The sequence below is a fragment of the Saimiri boliviensis genome, chromosome 1 (assembly GCF_048565385.1).
Source record: "Saimiri boliviensis isolate mSaiBol1 chromosome 1, mSaiBol1.pri, whole genome shotgun sequence".
Lineage (NCBI taxonomy): Eukaryota > Metazoa > Chordata > Mammalia > Primates > Cebidae > Saimiri > Saimiri boliviensis.
Genome location: NC_133449.1, coordinates 281,300,813 through 281,327,814, shown reverse-complemented (window position 1 = coordinate 281,327,814; position 27,002 = coordinate 281,300,813). Strand labels below are relative to the sequence as shown.

General features: G+C 33.8%; 1 protein-coding gene and 1 pseudogene across 4 annotated transcripts in view; both read right to left on the bottom strand.

Moving 5' to 3' along the window:
* Positions 1-27,002, bottom strand: part of CDH18 (cadherin 18) — a 1,096,529-nt gene that overhangs the window by 843,079 nt on the left and 226,448 nt on the right. The window lies entirely within an intron of this gene.
* On the bottom strand, positions 25,221-25,329 carry LOC120365385 (U2 spliceosomal RNA; annotated as a pseudogene).

The window sequence follows — 27,002 nt, the reverse complement described above, 5'->3', positions numbered from 1 at the left end:
GGACTCTTACAGGGCAGAAGAGAATGGCATGACAAATTTAAAGTGTTAAGGAAAAAAAAAATCCTAGAACAGGATATTCAGCAAAAATATCCTTCAAACATGAAAAATAAATACAATTTTTCTGAGACAAAAGCCGAGAAACTTCATCAATACAAGAATTGTCTTACAAAAAATGCTAATAGGAGTTAGTCAATATGAAAGAAAAAAAAGGATGTTAATGATCAATGAAACATAAGTAGAAGGTGAACTTGCGATAGCAAGTACATAGAAGAACATAGAGTATGATAATATTTTAATTGTGGTATGTAAACTACTCATAACTTCAGTAGAAAAACGAAAAGATGATCTGAAAATAACAATAACTACAATAAACAGAAACCACAGAAAAACAGCAGGGTGATAAAGTATAGAGTTTTTGTTTTCTTTTTGCTTATTTGACAGTTTGATTGCTTATGCAATCAGTTAAGTTGTATTAGTTTAAAATAATGGGTTATAAGATATTGTTTGCAACCCTCATGCTAACCTCAAATCAGAAACCTACAACGGATACACAAAAAATAACGTGCAAGAAATTAAAACATACTACCTGAGAAAATTAAAAATGAAAAGATGTTTCACATACCTAGGTTGGAAGTCAAGAAGGAAGGAAAGAGCGAAGACTACAAAACAACCAGAAAACAAATAAAAAAATAGGAGTAAGTCCTTACTTATCAATAATTGCATTGAATATAAATGGACTAAAATATCCAATCAAAAGACACAGTGTGGTAGAATGGATAAAAAATGAGACCCAAGGATCTGCTACCTACAAAAAAACATGCATCTACAAAGACATCCATGGACTGAAAATAAAGCAATTAAAAAAGGTATTCCATGCAAATAGAAATAACAAAGACCATAAGTGGCTATATTTATATAAGACAAAAATAGATTTCAAGACAAAAACTATAAAAAGAGACAGCAAAGCATATTATATAATGATCAGAAAGTCAATTCGGCAAGAGGATATAATAATTATAAATATACATTTACCCCACATTAAATATATAAAGTAAATACTATAAGAGGCTGGAGCCGGGCGTGGTGGCTCACGCCTGTAATCCTAGCATTTTGGGAGGCTGAGGTGGGTGAATCACCTGAGGTCAGGGGTTCAAGACCAGCCTGGCCATCATGGTGAAACCCCATCTTTAAAAAAAAAAAAAAAGAGGCTGGGCACTGGCTCATGCTCTAATTCCAGCATTTTGGGAGGTCGAGGCAGGTGGATCACCTGAGGACAGGAGTTTAAGATCAGCCTGGACAGCATGGTGAAACCCCATCTCTACAAAAAATACAAAAACTAGCTGGTTATGGTGGCAGGTACTTGTAATCCCAGCTACCTGGGAGGCTGAGGCAGGAGAATCGCTTGAACCTGGGAGGTGGATGTTGCAGTGAGCCAAGATCGTGCAAATTTCCTGGGTGACAAAAGAGAAACCCTGTCTCAGAAAAAAAAAAAAAAAAGTAAGAGTGAGATAGGCTTAAATTCAATAACAGCTACAGAGTTCAATTCTTCACTTTCAGCGTTGGACAGATTATCCAGACAGAAAATCATCAAAGAAATACAGATTTAGTCTGCACTATAGACTAAGTGGGCCTAAGAGACATTTTTACAGAACATTTAATCCAACAACTTCAGAATACACCTTCTTCTCATCAGTATATAGATCATTCTCAAGTATAGACAATATATTAGCCTACAAAACAAGCCTTAAAAAGTTCAAAAATATTAAAATTACATAAAAGTTATTATCTGAGTAAAATGGAATCAAACTAGGAATAAAAACAAGAGGAATTTTAGAAACTATAGAAACACATGGCAATTAAACAACATGGTTCTGAATGACCAATGAGTCAATGAAAAAATTATAAAGGAAATTAAAAATTGTCTTAAAACAAATCATAATAGAAACACAGCAAACCAAAACCTATGGGATACAGTAAAACTAGTATTAAAAGGAAAGTTTATTTTTATGGTAGCCTACATCAAAAAGAAGAAAAATTTCAAATAAACAATCTAAAAATTCATGTTAAAAATAAGAAATTCAAGAGCAAATGAAATCCAAAATTAGCAGAAGAAAAGAAATAAAAAAGATCAGAGCACAAATACATGAAATTAAAATTTAAAAGGTCAAAAACAAAAAAAAAATCCTTGTTTTTTTAAAAAAGATAAAATTGACAAACTGTTATTCTGACTAAGGAAAAAGGTGAGAAGTTCCAAATAAATTAAATTAGTGATGAAAAGGGAGACATTACAACTGATACTACAAAAATTCAAAGTATCATTAGATGCTACTATAAGCAACTATGTGACAAAAAATTGGAAAACCTACAAGAAATGGATAAATTCCTACAACCTACTAAGATCAAATCAAGAAAAAATACAAAACCTGAACTAACCAATTATAAGTAACAATCCTGAAGCTATAATAAAAAGTCCCTTAGCAAAGACATCCCAAGACACAATATATTGGTTGCTAAATTTTACAAAACATTTAAACATTTAAAGAAGAACTAATAGCAATCCTACTCATACTATTCCCTAAAATAGAGGAGAATAAAATGGTTCTAAACTCATTGTATACAGTATTATTACCATGAAATAAAACCCAGAAAAAAAAAAGAAAACATGTATTTGACATTGATGCAAAAATCAATAAAATACTAGCAAACTGAATCAACAATGCATTTAAAAGATCATTCATCATCACTAAATGGGATTTATCCTAGGGATGCAACAATGTTACAACATATGCAAATCAATCAATGTTATATATCATATCAACAGAATGAAGGACAGAAATCATAAGATCATTTCAATTAATGAAGAAAAACACTGATGAAGTTTAACATCCCTACTTGATAAACACTCTAAAAAACTGTGTATTTAAGGAACATATCACAACACAATGAAAGTCATATACCACAGATTCGTAGCTAATATAGTGAATGAGGAAAACCTGAAAGCCTTTCCTCTAAGATCTAGAACATGACAAGGATGCCCACTTTCATCAGTGTTAATTACCATAGTACTGGAAGTACTAGCTAGAGTACTTAGACAAGAGAAATAAATAACGTATATCCAAACTGAAAAGGGCAAAGTCAAATTATCATTGTTAGCAGATCATGTGATCTTGCATTTGGAAAATACCTAAACACAGCACATGCATGTGTGTGTGTGTGTGTGCACGCACACACACACACACACACACACACACACACACACACAACTATAAGAACTGATAAACAGATTCAGTAAAGTTGCAGGATATAAAATTAACATACAAAAGTCAGTAGCATTTCTATATGCCAACAGCAAACAATATGAAAAAGAAATCAAGAGAGTAATTCCATTTAAAGTAGGTACAAATAAAGTAAAATTCCTAGAATTCATGGAAGAAATAAAGAATCTCTACATTTAGAACTATAAAACTTTGAGGAAAGATATTGAAGGCACCAAAAAATGCAAAGATGTTTTATGTACATAGATTAGAAGAACTGGCATGGTTAAAATGTCTGTAATATCTGAAACAATTAACAGATTCAATGTAATCCCTATAAAAATAAGTGAGATTTTACATACAAATAGAAATAAAAGTAACCCTAAAGTTTATATGAAACCACAAAAGACCAAAGTAGGCAAACCTATTCTAAGCAAAAATAATAAAATGGGAGAAGTCACATTAACTGAGTTCAAATTATGACACAAAGCCATAGTAACCAAAATAACATGGCATAAAAACAGACACATAGATCAATGTATCAAAATAGCCCAAAACCAAATCCGTACATATACAGTGAACTTATTTTCAACAAAGACTCCAAGAATTATATTAGGTAAAGAACAATTTCTTCAATAGATCATGCTAGGAATACTAAATGTCCATGCACAGAAAAATAAAACTAGACCCCTGTTCCTTTCCATATACAAGAGTAAATTCAAAATAAATTAAATACTTAATACTAATACCTGAAACTATAAAACTACTAGAAAAAAAACAAACAAACAAACAAACAAACAAAAAAAACTCTGGGGAAACTCTCCAGGACAGGAGAGTTTTTTTCATGGGTAGATTTCATGAGTAACAATTCACAAGCATAGGCGTCCAAAGCAAAAATAGGACATATGGGATAATATCAAGTTGAAAAGTTTCTGCACGTGAAGAAAACAACAACTGAAGGGAAAACACAGAATGAGAGAAAATATTTGCAAAGTATCCATCTGACAAGTGATTCATTCCCAGAGTATACAGGGTGTGCAAAGAAATCTATAGGAAAAAAATCTTAGAATCTGATTAATCAATGGGGAAAAAATCTGAATAGACATATCTCAAAAGAAGACACAAATGGCATTTGAAAAGGTGCTTATGATCACTGATAATAGAGAAATGCAAAAATTAAAAATAAAACTGCAATGAGATATCTTTTTACCCCAGTTTAAATGGTTTTTATCTAAAAGACAGGCAATAATAAATGCTGGTAAGGATGTGGAGACAAGGGAACCCTTGTACCCTGTTGGTGGAAAAGTAAATTGGTACCACCACCATGGAAAACAGTTTGGAATTTCCTCAAACAACTGAAAATAGAACCATCATATGATCCAGATATTCCACTACTAGATATATACCCAAAATAAATGAAATGAGTATGACGAAGATATATTTGCACTCCCATGTCTATTGCAGTACAATTCACAATTTCCAAGATTTGGAAGCAAACCAAGTTTTCATTGACAAATGAATCAATACAGAAAATGTAGTACATATACAGAGTGGGGAACTGTTTATCCATAAAAGGAAAGAGATCCTGTTATTTGCAATAGCAGGGATGGAACTAGAGAACATTATGTTAAGTAAAAGAAACCAGACACAGAAAGACAAACTTCACATGTTTTCACTCACTTTTGGGAGCTAAATAAAGATTGAAACAATTGAACTCCCCGAGATAGAGAGTAGAACCATAGTTACCAGAGGCTGGGAATGGTAGTGGGGAAGGGAATGAGGAGATGGTTAATTAGTACAAAAGTAGAGTTAGATAGAATGAATTAGGTCCAGTATCACAGCACAACAGAATGACTATAGTTATACATTTTAAAATAACTAAAAGGATTTATATAATTGGGTTTTTTGCCACATAAAGAAAGGATATAATCTTGAGGTAGTGGATACCACGTTTAACCTGATGTGTTGCATGCCTATATCAAAATATCTCATATAACCCATAAATGCATATACTTACTATGTACCCATAAAAACAAACATTATAAAAATGTTTTAAAAATTATTAAAATTATAATTTTGGCGTATCATTTAGTTCTAACAAACAGAAAGCATGCCGATTAATTGACATGCCTATGGTGATCCTCTTATGAGTTATTTTTTGCCACCATTATTAGAACTATTGACATTTGACTTAAGCATTATTCTTCCTGTGAGTTTATGTCAGTCAATTCACTAAAACAAGTCAACTGTAGAAAAAAATTGCATTTAATCTTGTGCTGAAAATACTTAGTACCACACCATGAGCAAGCTTGGACTCATCCACTAATCAATTTCTCTGAGATCTTGCTAATTTAGCCAGAGAATTGTTTTTTAACTAATATTTTAATCCATAACTTTATGAATTTAATCATCAGAGCCAAATAATTATGGGATCTTTTATAGGGCAAATAAAAGTATTAGAAATCAAGTTTTATTTGGGAACAGTGTATTTAGGATTTGTTTCATAGCCATAGTGTAGAAAGTTAATTCTCATGGACAGCACATCGTTTATAATGTTGCACTATAAATCAGTTTAATGGGTTACTTGAAAAACTCTTATACGTAAAAAATAAGCATAAATATATTGATTTATTTTATGTCTAAGTCAATACATCATAGAAATTATTCTATGATCATACATTTTGCCTAAACAGTTATATCATACACATCCCCTCTCATAAATAAAGGGCATATTGGGGGCTTATTTGCATTTCTGGTAGTAGTTGCTGCATAAATCAAATTCAGTTTACAGATTCCACCGTAATTGTGAAGCAATCAATGGTAAGTTAGAAAATTGCAATTATACTCTTTTTCGAAGAGAGTCAGATTTTCTGAAGACCAAATTGTGTTATAAGAACTAAAATTTATTATCTTCCAGTTTTCCAACTGCATCAGCATACTCAATGCTCATGAATACCCACTGTTCTCAAGGATTTCTTTTTTTTTTGGCTCTGAGATAGGGCCATATAATCTGGGCATGTTCATGACCATCCATTTCTTGGAGGAATAAAATATCAGAACTTACATTTCAAGTTATTTGATCTTCATTTTATTTTCTCTTCTGTGTATAAATAAAGTGTATTTATAAAAAAAAAAACACTGATAACTTCTAAATGAACAGGTATGCATATGTGAGTGATGAATACTTAATTTCCCAACGTTTGTTTCTCATAAATCACATGTAACATAATAAATTAAAATGAAAGAAAAAATGAAATGATATGGCTTCTTACTTAATAATAGAAAAAATATTTAACTTTAGTAATAGTCAAAAAACAGACCAATATCATTTGCCAATAAATATACATGTTGAATTGCCATGTATTAGATATAATATTTGCTAGTTGAGTGCCCTAAGTAAAAAAGGCAATTTTTGTTTTACTTTTCGGTATGTCGGTTAAATTTATTTTTAAAAAAATTAAAGACATGTTCTACATATTTGTAGTTAATTTCTGTGATACTATCAGTGTTTTACTGTTAGCAACATATTTTCTTTTAAACAAAATAAAGGCATGTTTAAGAAAAAAATCTGGAGACAACAGATAATGGATAGGATGTGGAAATATAGGAACTCTTTTACACTGTTGGTGGGAGTGTAAATTAGTTCAACCATTGTGGAAAACAGTGTGACAATTCCACAAGGATCTAAAAATAGAAATTCCATTTGATCCAGCAATCTCATTACTGGGTATATTCACAAAGGATTATAAATCATTCTATTATAAGGACACATGCACACATATGTTCATTGCGGCAATAGCAAAGACCTGGAACCAACCCAAATGTCCATCAATGATAGATTGGACAAAGAAAATGTGGCACATATACACCATGGAATACTATGCAGCCATAAAAAAGATGAATTTGTGTCCTTTGTAGGGTCATGGATGAATCTGGAAACCATCATTCTCAGCAAACTGACACAAGAACAGAAAGCCAAACACAGCATATTCTCACTCATAGGTGAGTGTTGAACAATGAGAACACATGGACACAGGGAGGGGAACATCACACACTAGAGTATTATGGGGGGTGAGGGGCTAAGGGAGAGACAGTGGGGTTGGCAAGGAGGTCGGGGAGGGATAACCCTGGGAGAAATGCCTGATGTAGGTGATGGGGTGATGAAGACAGCCAACCACCATGGCATGTGTGTACTTATGCAACAATCTTATAAGATCAGCTAATGTACCTCAGAATTTAAAGTACAACTTCAAAAAAAAAAAAAAAAAAGAAAAAGTTCAGTAAGTGTGAAAAATATTCGCTCTAAAATAGGTAATGGATAATTCTCATTATTATTATAATACCTTGCCCAAATAAATTCAGCAAGAGAATATTTTAAATGGGATTTCAATTGATTTTTAATATATTCCTTTCTAAAAATAAGAATGAAACTTTTAATGAAATTAAAAATCAAAACCTTAACTTTAATGGACAGATTCAAGACTAACATTTAGTTCAGTGGTTTGTTACAGATAGCAGTAGAATTGTTGAATAAGATATACATAGCATTGCAGCTACTTGTAATAATAAATACCAATAACCACTTATATGTTTGCTGTATTGAAAATACTGATTTCTATTCTAATAAAAAGTACAATAGCAGTAATTTAAATTACCACTATGCATATATTTTAATTGCAAAAAGAACATATGATATTTAAGTGGAAAAATGTCATGCATAAAATATAGACCTTGCTATTTGGAGATAATTTACATCAGAGGAATTCATACTTATTAACTTGGGATTCTAGGTCGAAAAACTATTCAGTAATGGTGTTCATTAAACTTTTGCTCATGTTCCCTAGCCTAACAAAATTTCCTACATCTACTGCATTTCCATCTAAGCATCAGTCACTGCCCTGGGATTCCAGAGTGAAGTGACTCAGCAAACTTATAAAGTTTTTTTTTTTTATTATTTTCTGCCTTCATCTATGGTGACTGAGTTTATGACCCAGCTCATTGAAACTGTTAAGGGATATTGCGTACTCCCTGAACAGATACCATAGGAGCTTTGCACTGAGCACAGTGATTGAGTAAAATAAAAATCATTCACCTGCATCACAGAATTTATCACAAACTTTCAACCTGCATATTTAACAATTTCTAAATTCCATAACCTAGAAAATAGTTGTTTAGAGTATCTTTTTTTACCCTCCACTTACATTGAATATGTAAATGAGCAAAATCACATCCCAATACCTCACTGCTAATTTGGACTCTTAATTTTCTTTTGGGAAATATTGGCTTAACATGTTTGTGTGAACTGTTATTCTATGCCTAAATGGATTGATATCTGTATTAGGCAAAATAATGCATTAACAGGTATAACGTTTTAAGTTTGTAGAATACTTCACTAACCATTACCATGCAGTAAGACTTAAAGTACGTCGTCTATTATACCTTAAATGGAATTGATCCAGAATCAATAGTCTAATCTGTCATCATTAGGTCAGAATCATCACATACTGAGTCATATACTTTAGAATGTTAGGCATAGAGCATTTTAAATGTATTTATTCAAATATGAATTGAAGGATAATATTGTATCTCCTTTCTCCATAGGTCTGATTTGAACTTTTATCACTTTTCTGATTACTACATACGTTTCAAAGATAATCAAAAACTTTACTGCATCTATTAGAATCCTAAATATATTCTCAAACTAAGTATTACAAATTTATCATACAGTAAACAAATATTAAAGGCTCACAGTCTTAGAATTTTGCTGAGGATTAAAATGCTTGATATTCGAATTTTCAACTCTAATGATATACTAGCAACACATGCTCGCATACATTGAATTGTGATGCACTGATAACAATAATAGAAACAATATTCTGTAAATCTGAAAACATTAGCTGGTTAGATAATTTGAATGATTTATTTTTTTAGCACTATAGACCAAGAAGCATTCATGTGAAACAAATCAACATTATGACTTCTCAGTATCACATTTGAAATGTAATCAAATATATCATGCATTACTCATGCCATGGAATAATAGAAGAAAAATGGCTTCATTGAAACTGACCTTAACAACATTTATTTTCTCAAATTTATCCTTGTTCAAGCAGCGGAAGCCCTCATAGCAGTTTTTGTGTTTGATGTATAAAGCATTGCATAAGCAAGAAAGTAGTTTACAAGGTCAAAAATGAAACACATCTGAACCTGCTGTTAACATTCAGCAAAATATACTACAGATATTCTGGGATTTTTTTTTTTTTTTTTTTTTTTTTGCCACTGTGGACCAAATGCCATGTAACCTACAAAGAAAATGAAGGCATAAATTACTTTCTCTAAGGCACTACTTTGCAATGTAAAAAGAATGAACTGTTACCAATTCATAGGCAGAATCTGGCTGCATTGCATTTTCTCTGATGACTGAAATCCTTAACTCTAATAGAAATCATTTATGAGAATTTGAGCATGTCGGGGAAACTGAATATACAAGTTGAAAATATGATAAAAATGGTTTAGTTGGAGTCAAAATACTTCATAAAATACTAGCCTGTCCCTTTTAATTTCAAAGTAAGAAATGTGACTATTGATGCAAAATGGTATCGAGCCATTACTTTTCTTCCTGATCAGATATTTTGTTATTTTTTTATAGGTCTAGCAAATCTCTACCATCATTTTCTGGTACAGAAGTTGGTAAATCATGACATCAAAATAGTTTGGCTGCCAGGAAAGAGATATCTAACAAATAAAGAACAAGTAAACAAAGAGTGGTAGGAAGAGGAAACATTTAATTTTATTATAACAGATCCTTTCTTGTAATAGTAAATTAGTTTTATTCAGAGCCGTAAGATAACTTTACACATACACGCACACATATATGTAACACACACACAGGCAGATAGCATATCCCTTTACAGTTGTACATCAAATAGTATGGATTGTATTTCAACAGAATGAAAATTTGTGAAACTTTTATATATATATATTATACATATACATATAATATGTATATGTATGTGTGTGTGTATATAGTATATAAAGTATATATAGTATATACTTTATATACTATATATATACTATATATACTATATAATTTATATATACTATATATAGTATATAAAGTACTATATATATGTATATATATATATATATATATATATATATATATATATATGTACTTTAGGTTCTGGGGTACATGTGCAGATCATACAGGATTGTTGCATAGGTATCTACATGGCAATGCAGTTTGCTGTCTCCATCCCTCCATCACTGGCATTTAAAACATATTTCAAAAGAACGATTTTTCACATTTCTTAATCAAAATCATTTTCCCAAAAATCAACTATTTTTGCAATTTTAATTAGACTTGTAATGAATTGTGATGTTGTTTTTGGCAATGTAGTAAGAATTCTTTCTGTTCTTTTGTCACGGTACCTGAACCATGTCATTTTTTCTGAATCCTGTCGACTAATCAGTGGCATTAGATTATTGTCCCTATTAATATTTTTCATACTCATATTAACCCATTTTTGGCTAGTCTTTATTCCATATTAAAGCCACAATTAAGAATCCAATACAATATTAAATATGTAATAGATCACTTCCTATTTAAAACATAGTTACTCATTGAATATTTAAAGCATCCTTATTTCTGTATTACAAATGATAATTATGAAATGACAGTTATTAGATATTTATTAAATGTTAGCTTATTCTGCCAAAGACAAACAATCAGTGGTAAGTCATAGAGTTAAAACCTGAGCTAAAAAAGTTTACCTATAACAGCTCTATTCTTCACACCTACAAATATTGTCTCTAAGAGTGGTATTTTCAGCAGTGACTTATTACCACTTTGACGATTGTAAATTTTCATGGGTATCTACTGTGTCTGATGGGCTATGTATTTGAAAGTACACTACTCTAGGTGACAGACTAAATATTTACTACCAATTTTGGGACTTTCTAACCATAGGTCCACAGTCAATATGTTTCTCAATCAATCTCAGTTTCTTCATTTATGAAAAGAGCATAAAAATATGAAAATTATAGAATCTAGTTTCTATTTACATCAAATAAAATCTTAGAAGAAAATGTATATTAAAATATATATTTTAATTGCTTATATTTAAATTTGTTCTAGGAGTAGTAGCATAATCAAGGAAGACACTGTGGATCAGATACACACTAAACTATAGATTTAATACATATCTGTCAACCGACGCTGGAGACAAAAACTGAAATACATTCAAAAGGACAAGGCAAAGAGAATCTTGTAGATAGAAAATATGCAGACAGCTGTGTCTGTTTTCACATCTAATCACCTAGTTTTGTTAATATCACTACTTTGTCCGTAAGACTGTTGTAATAAACAAATATAATTCTGGAATTAAAAAAAAAAAATGGTAGAAGTAACATAATCACATGAAGGCACTTTAGATGTTCTACCTTACTGTTTCCCAAAGGCAGGGAGAGATAATACCTTCCTCCCCTATCAAGTGCATTCTTTTTTTTTTTTTTTTTTTTTTTTTTTTTTTTGAGACGGAGTTTCGCCCTTGTTACCCAGGCTGGAGTAGAATGGTGCGATCTTGGCTCACCGCAATCTCTGCCTCCTGGGTTCAGGCAATTCTCCTGCCTCAGCCTCCTGAGTAGCTGGGATTACAGGCACGCACCACCATGCCCAGCTAATTTTTGTATTTTTTAGTAGAGACGGGGTTTCACCATGTCGACCAGGATGGTCTCGATCTCTTGACCTCGTGATCCACGTGCCTCGGCTTCCAAAAGTGCTGGGATTACAAGCTTGAGCCACCGCAACCAGCCTATCAAGTGCATTCTACACCAGTGGTTCCCAAAGGTTATCCTGCTACCATCCGAACAGAAGCATCTGTGAGCTTGTTAGGACTCTTTTGGCCTCATCTGACCTACTGAGTCAGAACATCTAAATGATCTCTATGCATTAATGCTTGATAATCACTGCTCAACATACAGAGCTAGCGTCAAAACAAGCATGCTTCTTATGCAACAGAGTAAGTACGTTGCTAATGCTTATGCACCTCTACGGCTAGAAGTGTGTGTGAAGAGATGGCAACATGTATTCAACAAATATTTAAATGCCTGATGTAGTCTTGGACCTAGACTAAGAGCTGAGACGGAAGAAGTGAATAAAGTATAATCCCTACCTTTGCATATCTCAAAGGATGAACTCTAGAAATACAGGTTCTGGCTTGGTGTAGTGGCTCACTCCTAAAATCCCAGCATTTTGGGAGGCTGAGGTGGGCAGAAGTCAAGAGATCGAGATCATCCTGGCCAACATGGTGAAACTCCATCTCTACTAAAAATACAAAAATTAGCTGAGTATGGTAGCACACACCTATAGTCCCAGCTACTCAGGAAGCTGAGACAGGAATTTGCCATGCTGCCCAGGCTGGTCTCCAACTCCTGGCCTCAAGGGATCTACCTACTATGGCCTCCCTAAGTGCTGGGATTACAGACATGAGCCACCGTACCCGGCCTTAGATTTTTAAAGATAGGATTTTAAGCAGGTTTACTCAAGGTCAAAATGAGTCAGCAGAAAAGAAAAAGAAATATTAAGGATCTGGAAAAATTATATGATTCAAGGCTTAAATATCAAAGTAACGAGAGTAGGTCCAAAGCAAATTTTCTAGATACCCATTGAGCCTAAACTGCCTTTATTTTATTTATTTTACCGTAGAGAAACTTCTTAAATTCAGAATGTCTCCTGTGGCCCTACCGGCTTTTGTGGTCTTATTGCTTACTCTGATTCACCTCAGAGGTTTGACCTCTTTCTTGTAATTTCCTTCCAAGCCTCTCTGTCATGCCATCATGTCCCGTTTTGTGAGCTCTTTGACTTAGAAACTCTCTGAAGCGTTAAATGGCCTCCTCGGCTGGGCATACCTAGGTCAGTACAGAACCATTTGCAAAGGTGAGAATCTGGATGCTGATGTGACGTACAAATGATATTCAGAACATGGATGAAGGCATTAGCTACTGGCAGTAAGGAGAGGTGTTATTTTATTTTTCATTTCTGTTAGCTGTAAGAATGGGATGTGAGAATAAATGTGGATAAATCGAGAGACAGTGAGTCTTCACCTGATGGTTCCATTTCTGAGATTGAGAAACACTGTTGTTTTGCTTTTAGCAAAAAGTAATTGGATCTGAGGAGAGAGAGTTGTTGAAGTCGAGACATAAAGGAGAGAAATGTCTTTAGTCAAAGAGAAAAAGAATGACAGCTGAGTGTCAGGATTGCCCTGCTATAGCTGTGATGGAATTGACTTCACTTTCACTTGTCAGCATTTTTGAAGGGCTCTGTGCCGTGGCTGGAGATGCTGAGGAGGAGGCCAGTGCAGTTATATCAGTTTCTTAAGGCTGCCATAAAACAAGGAACCACAAACTGGATTGCTTGAAGATAGACAGGTATTCTCCACAGTTCTGGAGGCCAGAGTCTGATTTCAAATTGTCAGCAATTCCATGTCTTTGTGAAGGATATGGGAGGAATGTGTTCCATGCTTTTGTCACTAGCTCCTGGTGTTGCTGGAAATTTTTGAGATAACTTGTCTTATAGAAGCATCATTCTGTTCTCTGCCTCTATCATCACATGCATTCTTCTTCTGTACGTCTTCATATCATCTTTCCTGTGTGTGTGTTACTCTCTGTTTCTCTTCTCTTCTTACAAGGGCACCAGTCATATAGGATTAGGGTCTACCCTAATCCCATCACAACTTGATTTATCTACAGATACCTTAATTCCAAATAAGGTCTCATTCACAGGTACTAGGGCTTAGGACTTCAACATATCTTTCTAGGGGACACAATTCAACCTATAACAGCTGTTAACTCTTGTGTTAAAACTTCAGAGTGAGGCTGGGCACAGTGGTTCACATCTGTAATCCCAGCATTTTGGGAGGCCAAGGAAGTTGGAACATCTGAGGTCAGGAGTTTGAGACCACTCCGGCCAATATGTCAAAGTGCTGTCTCTATTAAAAATAAAAAGCTTAGCCCGGAGTGGTGGCAGGCACCTGTAATCCAAGCTACCTGGGAGGATAACACAGGAGAATGCCTTGAACCCGGGAGGCAGAGGCAGGGAGCTGAGATCACACCACCGCACTCCAGCCTGGGTGACAGAGTAAGACTCAGTCTCAAAAAACAAAACAAAACAAACAAAAACCAAAAACTGTTCAGTGCCAGTGGAATGGATAAAAGACACTAGTAGAGGAAAGGAAATGTCAAAAGGAAGAGACAAATGTTAATAAGGAAGAGATAAGTGCTGAATAAAATAGAAAGGAAGAATGTGTTGATAGATGAGAAAAACCATCTAACATGGAGAAGTAAATGTATAACTAAACTTCAAGATGATCACACTTTATTTGGGGTATTTAGAATTTAAGTTTTCATGGGGAAAATAATTCACTGTATCTTATTCAAGAAGAAATAAGTAGAGGTTAATGCATGAATTAATAATACACTTGTATTAACAACCAATTTTAGAGAAGAGTCTGAGACGTTTATGTACATAAATAAAAACGGTAAAATAGTTTTACTTTTTGGCATAACCAATGCTTTTTGAATAATTAATTTATATAATCCACATCTTTTGATGAGTTTTCTATTATACAAATACTGTATTATAAAATGCGAAGCTCTATATGTAAAAACCACAGGAAACATCAAAACCTGAAATGATTGTAAACGGGATAGAGGTGTACTGTTGGTTGATTTACAGTATTTGGGGCAGGTTTAGATTCATTGATGTACGTAGGCATTTCTTATTTTTTCCTGTTTATTTCCTCTTATGTAGCCACTAGTAGGACCCCAATAACTATGTTAATGAATATGTACTACTTGTTAAATAATAGAATGGTAGATCTATATACACTTGGTCGTAATAAACAGAAGTTGCATTGAGGCCTAATATTTACCATCTTTAATCTTTTACATATTTGAGTTTTTAGTACAGTGAAGGGTTAACACTTAAGAAAGCATTTCAATGCCCACTTATTGATCCTCTTCTCTACCAAAGTAGCTATTTTGTTTAATAAGTAAGCAATGTTACAACCAACAGCCCATAAAAAGTGATCATCAAATATTTTTTCCATTTTCCTTGCACGTGATTAAATCTCAAAGGCAAATTAATGGATCCTGTTAGCCCATGACAAGGAAGCAATAATGTGTAAAAATCAAGCACTGTGTGCTACAAATATAGGGTGTTCGTTAATGCAGTTAGTGGGTTTGATTTGACTTCCCCTTAAAGGAGAGATGGTAAGATGGGAGGCTAACGGATAGTGTCCTCATCTTATAGTTAGATGTAATGATAAACAATGATTTCTTTGTGAGGACATATCTCAGCAATAAGAAAAGCAGATTACAAAACGTGTACCATACTATTTTTTTTATTTATGTTTTCTTTAAAGTAATGACAATATGCACACTTTCTCCTGACTTAATCTTTTTGTCCTGTTCTTATTATCCCAGGGCTCCTAATCTTTTTTGCCTTAAGGTTTTCTATAGTACATACTTTCTGTAAGCTGTACCACATCCTTCTGTGTAGAATGATTGAAAAAAATTTAAAAATAAACAATTTGAAGTGTTTTCGCTTGTGTTGAGGCAATATGTTATCTTTCTAGGTCCACAGGGGGGCACAGTTTTAAGGGCAAGAATCTCCTAGCACTATGCCCCTCTTCCATCTCTCTCCTTCGGAAGATTTAATGGTTTATGTTTAAATTTCACGGCCAGGGAAGAAACTAAGAGTCAATCACCCCAGCAGAAGTTTAAAGGAACTCCTTTCAATGGCCAGAGGAACTTGGAGAGGTGGGAATTTCTCTCAGGAAAAATTCCCCTGCTCCTTCACCCACACCAAATTTCCAGCTCTCTGGAATCCCCTCCCACATAGTGGGAGCTCTCCCCTCTTGGATTTCCCCTCTGGGGTCCCCTTCCACACAGTGTGGAAGCTGCCTTTCCTCTCCCGGATTCCACCTCTCTGGATTCTCTCCCTCAGTGTGAGGGGAGTTTTCCTTCTCTGGTTTTCTCTCTGTGGGAACCCTTCTCACTCAGTGTGAGAGCAGCTTTTCTTTCTCTCATTCAGCTATTTGCTTCTCTCTCCTCCTCCTTTTCCTCTCCTCTACCTAAATACATCACTTTTCTGCAACACTTTTGGGGTCTGGTATTTATTTCAGGATTGCACTGTGCCATGGTCTCTTCTCTCATTTTTGAGAGAATGATAGACCAAGAACCTGGAGAAACGTCATCTCACGTAAGTTGAGGGCTCCCATGAACCCCAACAGTGTGTTTACTTCAGCTAGATTAACTAATTTCCTACATATATATGCACACATACATATACACACAAACATATTTTTGTGTTCAAAAATCCTGATAGTAAATATTGAGTGGATATAATCACTTAAAAGCTTTGATTTCAGGTTAGATAGGGTGCATTATTAACGTGTGCACTATTCAGAGTGAACTTTGAAATCTGTGTGTATAATTTTACTTAATAAAAATTTCATCAGGAAAGGATAATTTAGAAAATAAAAGTAAAATAATTTAAGTGTCACAATTAAAGTTTTCGCAGGGCTAGTTTTCTCCACTGTTTTAAGATACAAAATGTCACAGACACACACTGAAACGTACTTTGAGCATTGTATATAGTTATCTTAGAACAGCAAGAATAGCATCAATAAAATACAAGATGTTTTGTGATTTTTTTATATTGTTTTGCATTTAATTATAGATCACAGTTGAATACCACAGACTTTCACATCTCTAGGACAGAGCTATAATACTGCCTTAGGTAATCATGGCAGGAATCAACAGGACAAATTTTGATAGGAAAAAAAATGCAACGGACTCTTATCCAACAATGACACAATGGAGAATGAAAAAAAATGATTACCAAACACTTTCCAGATGGTTACTAATTGCATAAGAATTCTAAGAAAGCATAAGTTTTGATTGTATTTATGTTTATTTTCATTGTGAATTACTTTCTTTACATATATACCCAAGCTTGATAAGAAAGATCAGTCTGCAGGCAAAATTTCATAATAGATTATAATGCTGCAAAATTCACATACTTCCACTAAGTTTTCATAGTATTATATGTTACTAAAACACCTCAAAAAGGCAATCAATTTCTCTTACCTTAAGTGTACTGTTATAATCTAGTAAAACATGTTATTAAGTAAACTATAGTGTATGATATATGTAATATATATGTCATATAATATCTGTAATACAACCTTTTATTTCACTATATTGTAGAATCTTAAATGTACTTAACAGTTTATACACATTTTAAATATTTTGAACGTGATATGTAACTCTAGAAAGCATTGTGTCTTTCCCTGTTTGAAAAAATACTACTACTATGCTAATTAGATATTCGCTATTTTGCTTGAAGTGAAATAAATGAATAAATAAATTCTTCAGATTATTAGTGTAAGCATATAAGTCTATGTTACTCAATACAGCTTATGTTACATAAGTACTTAATTATTAACCATGTAAATTTATTTTATATTTATACTGAGATATACTTCCATTTATATCTACTGGATTGTATTTTATCGATCTCCTATTTTACTAGAAATAATTTAGTGTATTCTTTTCCATAAAATACTTAATACATATTTAAATACATAATATACATTAAAAATTATTTTAAAAGAAGTTAATGAAGAAAACAGACCAAGGTAAAAATGGAATTATAATATTTTACTAAACTCAAAATGTTAGTATATAAAATTCATGATAATGATCCTATAGGATTCTCCTTCTATTTTTCATGCATGATTTTAAGCTTTTTTATGAATTGCCACATATAATCGTTAACAACCTCCCTCTGAAATAAGTACTAGCCTTCCTCACTTAAGAAAACTGACACATTGAGGCCAAGTCATTAGCTAATATCCTGCTGCAAGCAAGTGGAAAAAGATATTTTTGAATTCAGCAAAGCACATTCCAAAGCATAAACTCAACCAATAGAGATTATTTCAAATATTTTCCTAGAGAAGGACCATGGCTTTGGCTTTAATTTTCATTGTCCCCTATGCAACGAAAGAAACAGAATCAATTTAATGAGTCACAATATCCAAAATATTAAAAAGCAAGTAGTGCAGCAGAATCACCAAGGTCAGAAAAAGCCTTATCCCTTGAGTCCTCATAAACTAGATGCTGCTAAATATAAAAATTGTTGATGGTACTTTTATGGTGAAATAACTAGTGCCAAATGTCACTTTTTTATGTAACATCTTTCAGTATGAGCAATGGCAAAGCACATTTCTAAGAAAAGAAAAATTTGGTAGGGCTTGAGTTAGGAGGATAGTGTGATCCAAATGAATAGCACTCCGATGCTCTTGCGTAGGCTGTACTTCACATTACAGGAGGAAGTATAAAATAAGAGAGTTCCCTCTGCCTGTCCTCCAGAAGCAGTTTTCCTCTCAGCCAAATATTGGAAAATAACTGTGTAATAATAGGTTAGACATTATTCTACTTGACAATACCTGCAATACATTTGTTCTCATAAGTAACCAGAAGGCATCTGTCTTGCCAAGTTACTGCTCCCCACTATTATTCTATTTTTATTTGACCTAACCTGCTGTCAGATGTTTTTTCCTCCTTAGGAAAATGGAAAAAAGGGAACGTGCCTGTCTAGAAAACCAACTTACCTCTGCATTGAAGTATTTATGTGGGCAGAACAAGACCTTTCTTTAACTTTTCACATGGGATAAAGCAAACTATCTCTGTTGTAAAATTTCCCAGTTAACTAAATATAAAAACTAATATTATAGAAAATTGAATGTAGAAAAATTGTAATTTTTTTATCATGCCCTGTTCAATAAGTGAATGAATTATATTAACTTAGGTATCTTACAGTGCAACAGAGAGTGATGAAAGAAAACCGAATTTAATTTTTAGTGACTGCTACTAAAATTGAGACTGGTAAAGAGAGTTCAAAAATTTAGGTTTTACAAGAGTTGATTGATAATCTTTCCTTTGGGCAAATTGTCTATTCAGTGAACAAGTTACCTTATCCTCGATAATTAACTGAGAATAATATAAAGGTATTGCATCTTAAATTTAAAAGACAAAATGGAGAATACCGGTGCATAACTTTGACTCTCAAAATAGGGTTAAGATCCTGGAAATCCAAAAATGTGAATAACCAGGTGTAATTCACTCAATATTCTTTTATTGAGATTATATTACACTATACCAGTGCTATTCCAAAGATAAAGCAGTAATTAACACAGGCCAACATTTCTCCTAAACTCTGCTAAGAGACATAAAAAATAAAATCTTATAACAAATTATGAGATAAGATACATTGATACATACATGATGGGAATTGAAAATGTCTGAGAAGGTGAAATGTTAATTATGATGGAGACTGAAGAAAAAAATTGGATAAGAAGAAAGCATTTTTAGAAAGGGAACAATATGCACAAAGACACCTCGGCAGAGACATCTCAGTGTTTCACAAGAAAAATGAGGAACACAGTAAAATGGGGAGATACAGGAGATAAAATCAGAAACACGGCAGAGAGTTGGGAAAAGGCAATGTCAGAAATTATGTATCATGTAACAGATTTTGAGTTTTACTCTGCGATGGGAAAACTAAACTCATTTTGAAGAGGATGTAACATGCTTTGAGGTTAATTTAAAGGAGTCACAATAGCCTCTGTGTTGATAAGATTGATAAGAGGATGTGGAGAAACAAGAACACTTTTACACTGTTGGTGGGAGTATAAATTAGTTCAGCCACTGTGGAAGACAGTGTGGTGATTCTGCAAGGATCTAGAAATAGAAATTCCATTTGACCCAGCAATCCCATTACTGATATATACACAAAGGATTATAAATCATTCTATTATAAGGACACATGTACATGTATGTTCATTGCAGCACTGTTTACAATAACAAAGACCTGAAACCAATGCAAATGTCCATCAATGATAGATTGGACAAGGAAAATGTAGCACATATATACCATGGAATACTATGCAGCCATAAAAAATGATGAGTTCCCTTTGTAGGGACGTGGATAAATCTGGAAACAATCATTCTCAGCAAACTAACACAAGAACAGAAGATCAAACACCACATGTTCTCACTCATAGGCGGGTGTTGAACAATGAGAACACATGGACACAGGGAGGGGAACATCATACACTGGGGTCTGTTAGTGGGGGGGTCTAGGGGAGGGACAGCAGGGGTGTGGGGAGGTTGGGGAGAGATAACATGGGAAGAAATGCCAGATATAGGTGATGAGGTGATCGAGGCAGCAAACCATCTGGCCATGTATGTAGCTATGCAACAATCCTGCATGATCTGCACATCTACCCCAGAACCTAAAGTACAATAAAAACAAATAAATAAGATTTGTCTTCCTCTGTTGATAAGATTTGTTAGCCTTCCTATCGATAAGATTTGTTAGCCTCCCTGTTGATAAGATTTGAGGGGATTATGGAGGTCTAGGTGAGTACAGATGGAAGTGAGACATAAAGATGGTTTAGCTCTGGTTAAAAAGCTGAGTGTAAAAACATTGCCAGATTCTGCATAAAACAGATGTGGTTTGTCATCAAGACAGAAATGTCAATACTTATTTCAAGCCATTTTAACCTGAGTAACCAGAAGAGAGGAGTAGATTTCCTAAAGTTAAAAGCCCCAAATCATCAACATTAGCTACACACACACACACACACACACACACACACACGCACGGACACAATGAATCATTCCAGAAGGCTTCTTCACAAGAAAGCATAGAACATAAGAATATTCAGAAGTGGAATACTTGTGCTTGTGGCTCAATATTTCTTCTTATAAAACAATAACCTGAGGAGCTTTAGTTTTGCAAATACCCAAGAAGGGAGCTGGGACATATTTTAGATCAAATATATTGCAGGTTCAAGTATCTTTATATAGGGAAAGTAAATAGAAATGGGTTGTTCTGTAAATAGGATTTAGCAAGACAGGACTATTCCCCATGTATTGATAAAATCAAACAATTGTCCAGAATTGAAGTGCATTTTTAAAAATGGTGATGAAATATATATATATTTTTAATTGCACTTTAGGTTCTGGGGTATGTGGTGGATCGTGCAGGATTGTTACATTGGTACATATATGGCAAGATGGTTTCCTGCCTCCATTCTCAGTCACCTATATTTGGCATTTCTCCCCATGTTATTTTTCTCCAACCTCCCCATGCCCTGCTGTTCCTCTCCTAGCCACCCCACAACAGACCCCAGTGTGTGATGCTCCCCTCCCTGTGTCCATGTGTTCTCATTGTTCAACACCTGCCTATGAGTGAGAACATGTGGTGTTTGATCCTCTGTTCTTGTGTTAGTTTCCTGAGAATGATTGTTCCCAGATTCATCCATGTCCCAACAAAGGATAAGAACTCGTTGTTTGTTATGGCTGTATAGTATTCCACGGTGTATATGTGCCATATTTCTTTGTCCAGTCTATTATCAATGGGTATTTGGGTTGGTTTCAGGTGTTTGCTTTTGTAAACAGTGCTATTTGCAGTGTGACACTGAAAATCAAGTTTGCTGTATGATGCTTAAAATGTCCTCTATTCTTTCCTCTTCATGGAGCAAAATCTTACTTTATAGAGGAAGGAAGTTTGAGAGCTTCTTAGTGGTCACTAGAGGTTTGATTATCTCCAATTTCGTTCAAACTGAATGTATAACAGGACAACATAGCAGGATCTGAGCCACCCAGATATTTTCACACAGAGCAAATTGTGTGTGCGTGTGTGCATGTGTGTGTGCCTATGTGTGTGTACATTTTCCTGTAGAAAATAAAGCATCTTAGCATTAGTCATTCTCTTGTTTTTTTTTCTGCTATCTCCATATTAACAAGACCAAGATGGGCTCTTTTTCTAGCCAGGATCTCTTGTCCCACCGGGTTTTGGGAAGACAATTTTTTAACATACTTTTTAGGGCAGGTGGCAGTTGGAATTGCTCTCAAGATACTGCTGTTGGTAAGAGGTGAGAGAAAGAACATTTTCAAGTAGCCCCCAGGTGTTGAGATTTCCCATATACTTAAGAATAAATTGGTCAATCATCAAGAGAATATGAAATCTCCTCAGGATGTCTTCATTTTCACAACAGGCTAACCTCCCTGGTCTAATAAATAGAACATTGACTCCATGGACTTCTGAACTGCTTCTTGCTAAATGCATATTAGTTCCTAACACCCAGTCATCCTAAATATATGTCATGTGCTACCATTCTATAAGACTCACTGTCACTAAAATAAATTATTTTGAACAAGTGAACTTACTTTAACACACAGCATTTTCCCTATCTCACCTATATAGCCACAGAAAGAATTAACCGCCCCATGGAATACATAGAAAAAATAAAAGATAAAATCTCCAAGATCAACCTGAGCACATATCACTTACTTTAAAGAAAATTGGAGGAGATGAACTAGAAGAATTTCTCTGGAGCATGAACAAAAGAGAGGTGAATGGGTTATTAGAGATAAGCTGATGTTATTGTAACATCTTGATGGTTGATGGGAGACTTTCTACTCTATTGTTTCTTTTTTTTTTTTTTTTTTTTTTTTTTTTTTCATGAGTATCTCTTGAGACACACAAACTTGCTTCCCTACAAGGTCAGAGTAGAATAATTGTATAGACAGTGTTCTGAAGTGGATTGAACATAACAAAGGATGCTGAAATTTTCCACTGGCATACAGGAAGCCATATTAAAACTTCAACTTACACTTATTTCAATCCATCATTTTTACATTTCTATTTTGTGGAACATGTTAAATCGTTTGCTGAGTAAAATCTGAGTGCAATCAGAACTTTTGGAGACATCTAAACAGAGCCTTGCATCCTGAAATTCTATCCAGACAAAGGCTAATTCTGGTTTTAGTTTTCTGGGGTCATGAGGATCAAAACATTAAGGAAAATATGTAGAAAAGCCTTCAGTATGAATTACTCTGTTGTATTCTGTGTTATGACTTTACAGCCTTTTGGTATTATGCCGATCATCTATGAGATCACGGTCCTATTCAGTAGCAGTTTTTTTCATATTTCCAATATACCCTATAGCAAAATAATTGTTGGTAACATTAAGGTTGCTAATATTATTGCTAAGAATATTCTTTAGAAATTGTTTAGCACAGAAAACCCCAAACTCTTTTTTTCTTTTTTCTTCTGCTTCTGTAATCTACCATCCTTCCCTATACTCCTGGCTTTCAATACTTTGCTGATAGGATTTGCCTCAACCAGTCACTGCGTATGTTAGTCATATACTTTAAACTCACTAATAAATTACTTTGAGACTTGAATAAATTGAAATTTAAATAAGCATTTTATTACATCAAATGTAATGTTCGTATTGAGAGAATTCTAACTGGGGACATAGTTAAACTATTAGTTGCTCAAATTTTTTGGTCTGGAAGAATTTATAGAGTCTTGCTAAGGGGAAATCACAGAGGTATGTTTTTAACAGTGAGGGTAAGAGAGAATCTTCTCTGTTTAATGTGTTTATTTCTTCCTATATGGAAAACACAAAGATCAGTAATTTATACATTGATTTCCATATTTATTATGGAATAGTTAATGCATTTAATTTGTTTAATAATTTATGATTTAATACATGTAATAATTTACTGATTATGGTATAATCAAATTTGTTGAATAACTTCAAATTATTCTCAATGAATTTACACCATACTTACAGGAAAAAAATAACATTTAAATCACTCAGATGGAAATTCCACTCAATATATATTTGCCAACTGTGCTATCTTATGAGGAAAATACAGGATATATTAAGAAGATGTGACAGTCTTGGAAATGAGGGATAGCCTCCTGAAATATTATTGGCTTGGATGCAATACATTATATAATATAGTGAAATCTAGGGCAGTATGTGCAACTCTGAGAGTAAGAGACAGAGAGAGAAAGCCAGTGTGGTTGGAGAGAAAATTCAGGAAGTGCAGAATGAGATGAGATCTTTTATTTTAAGAGCAGTGGATATCCATTGAGGAGATTTTGGCAGGGGATGAACAAATGGATTTTTTTAAAAACAAGTTTTGGACTTTAGCATTGAGAATGGATCTTAGAGGTCGGAGTCGATGTGAGGAGACACAGTAGTAGCCTATGGAGCAGTTAGAGGAGAGAAAATATTAGCCTTACCTTAGATATTTTGTCAACAAGAGACATCTAACATTTAATATGTATTTTGCAGATTTTTCTGTCACATAAAAGAAAACTAAACTCTAAACAACTACATAAATTAAAGTTAGAACAGCACTAGAGAAGACATTAATTCACACATGTTAAAAATAAGAAGCAGTGCCTTAAGAGATTAAAGTGGACTGCTTCCCTTGTGTTTCATTGGCATGCATTGACTACCATCTGGAGGGTAAAAATTACTTGGAAAATTGAAGCTGAGATGGAATTAAACAGTATTTCTTTTCCCTTGATATTTATTTTTATTTTCACATTAAGCACCAACAACCCAAGCCATAACCAAGACATAGAACAGCGTGATTATGGAGTGATTATTATTAAAAACTCTTCATAATAGTTCTCTAAAACTCACAAAATATTCCTCATCATGGCAGAGTCTCAGCTGACACAGGGTCTAATATTATTCATCTCAGTTTATTTTACAATGGTCACTTTTAGTCCTTCACTAACCTTAAACATTTATATTTTTACATATATCTACATTAATGCAAACTCAATTTAATTTAGAGGAAAGAACATTTATTTTTATTGCTGTTAGCCAATTGTGTTTTTAAGATTAAAAACTGTGCATTAGAAAGAAAAGACTGTGTTTTTTTCCCCAAAGCAGCATACATAGAACTACACTGTCTGCTTGTTCATTTATTTGCCTCTTTGAATACCCACTGCTGTTTTTTGACTGGTTTTCAAACCATATTTCATAGTAAACTCTTTAGAGTTTAAATTGGTTAAATTGCAATGGGTGGAAAGTCAATATGAAATTTCCTGTTATAATTCTAAAACATTTTTGTTAAACTGATAAGAACAGATACTACATTTTACCTTAGCCAAAGGCCAGGCAGGGTGGTTCATGCCTATAATCCAAGCACTTTGTGAGGCTGAGGCAGGCTGATTGCCTGAGCTTACTTAGGAGTTTGCAACCAGCCTGGGCAACACAGTGAAACCCTATCTCTACTAAAATACAAAAAATTAGCCAGACATGGCAGAGTGTCCCTGTAATCCCAGCTACTTGGGAGGCTGAGGCAAGAGAATCACTTGAACCCAGGAGGCAGAGGTCGCAGGGAGCCGAGATCACACCGCTGCACTCCAGCCTGGACAACAGAATCAGACTCCATCTCAAAAAAAAAAAAAAAGAAAGAAAGAAAGAAAGAAAAGAAATGTGTATGTGTCGAAACACAAACAGAAGAGGAGTAGTTGTACTGATTTAATCAGTGCAACAGCAAGAATAGCTAAATAATGATGAGAAAGAAGCATTAGAAATCAAGCAAGGAAGTTGTCAAAATATTATATTTTTATCATCTTTCTTCTAAATCATTCAGTTTCAAGAATTTGGCATGTAATGACCTAAATCATTCATTTTTAATGGGTGTATCTATGCCACATTGAAAACCATGATCAGATATACCTAGATACAGACAATTACATGGCATTTCTCTATCATCTGGCATTTTGTTGTATATAAAACTCAATGACTCAGTGCTCACAGATACCCTTTTAATAACATGAGGTTTTAATTTACATAATTGAAGCATTAAAATTGGGGTATTTATTTATTTTATTGATACTGAATAGAGGATTGGCTCTAATCATAAGTGTTAAATCAAATAGCATAGAATACTGGATATTATAATAAGAAAACTAAACACAGATGTACACACATCTACATGCATACATGAAGGAGCTGCTCTGGGAAAAAGTTCTTATGCTTAACATCGTACTGACAGATCACCTTGATACTGTTCTATCTCTTACAACTTATAGAGAAAATCATCTTGTTTCACTCTTAAGGAAGGAAGAAACAGAAAAAAAGCACGTGGGATTTCACTTTGGCAAATAGATATCTTCCTTTTTTCTCCTCATTTATGCCTTTTCACCTAATGCAAGCCTAGTGCAGAAGATTAATTGTCTAAATAGGCTAAAACATCTATGCCCTCATTCTCATGGCACACTGTTTTCAAAACAAGTTCAAAGAATCAGAAAACGTAATCAGAAAATGTAAGTGGTCTCCTTAGTAGTAACAACAATAACAAAAGAAAATATCGATTAAAATAATCTTAAGAAAATATATAAACTCAAAACCCACATGTGACATGGTAATTTAATTGTAAGAATGATTCTTGGAAATACATTTTTTTCCAATTCGGAAAATAACTGAATACGGTTACTGCTGCCTGACTTGTTCAAGAACAAATAAACAAAAAGAAATATAAGCTAGTTAACATATCGCTGCATGCTGGACATGTGACAGATTTTAGCAGAGCATAAATATCGCCAGTCATTTTCTAGAAGCAATTAACTTACATTGAGATTTCTTCATTTACTTTGAGGACATCATAGCTCGGTAGCAAATGATTGTAAAATACGTAGTTAGTGTTTGTTTTACTACTGCTACTAATTTCATGTGCATCCATACACAAAGCCATTGTCATATGGATTGACAGAGTATTATGTCCATACTTTTGGTATCTTTACTTTCAGTTTCAGAAAAAAAACAACATATTTATGTTATTTACCAAATT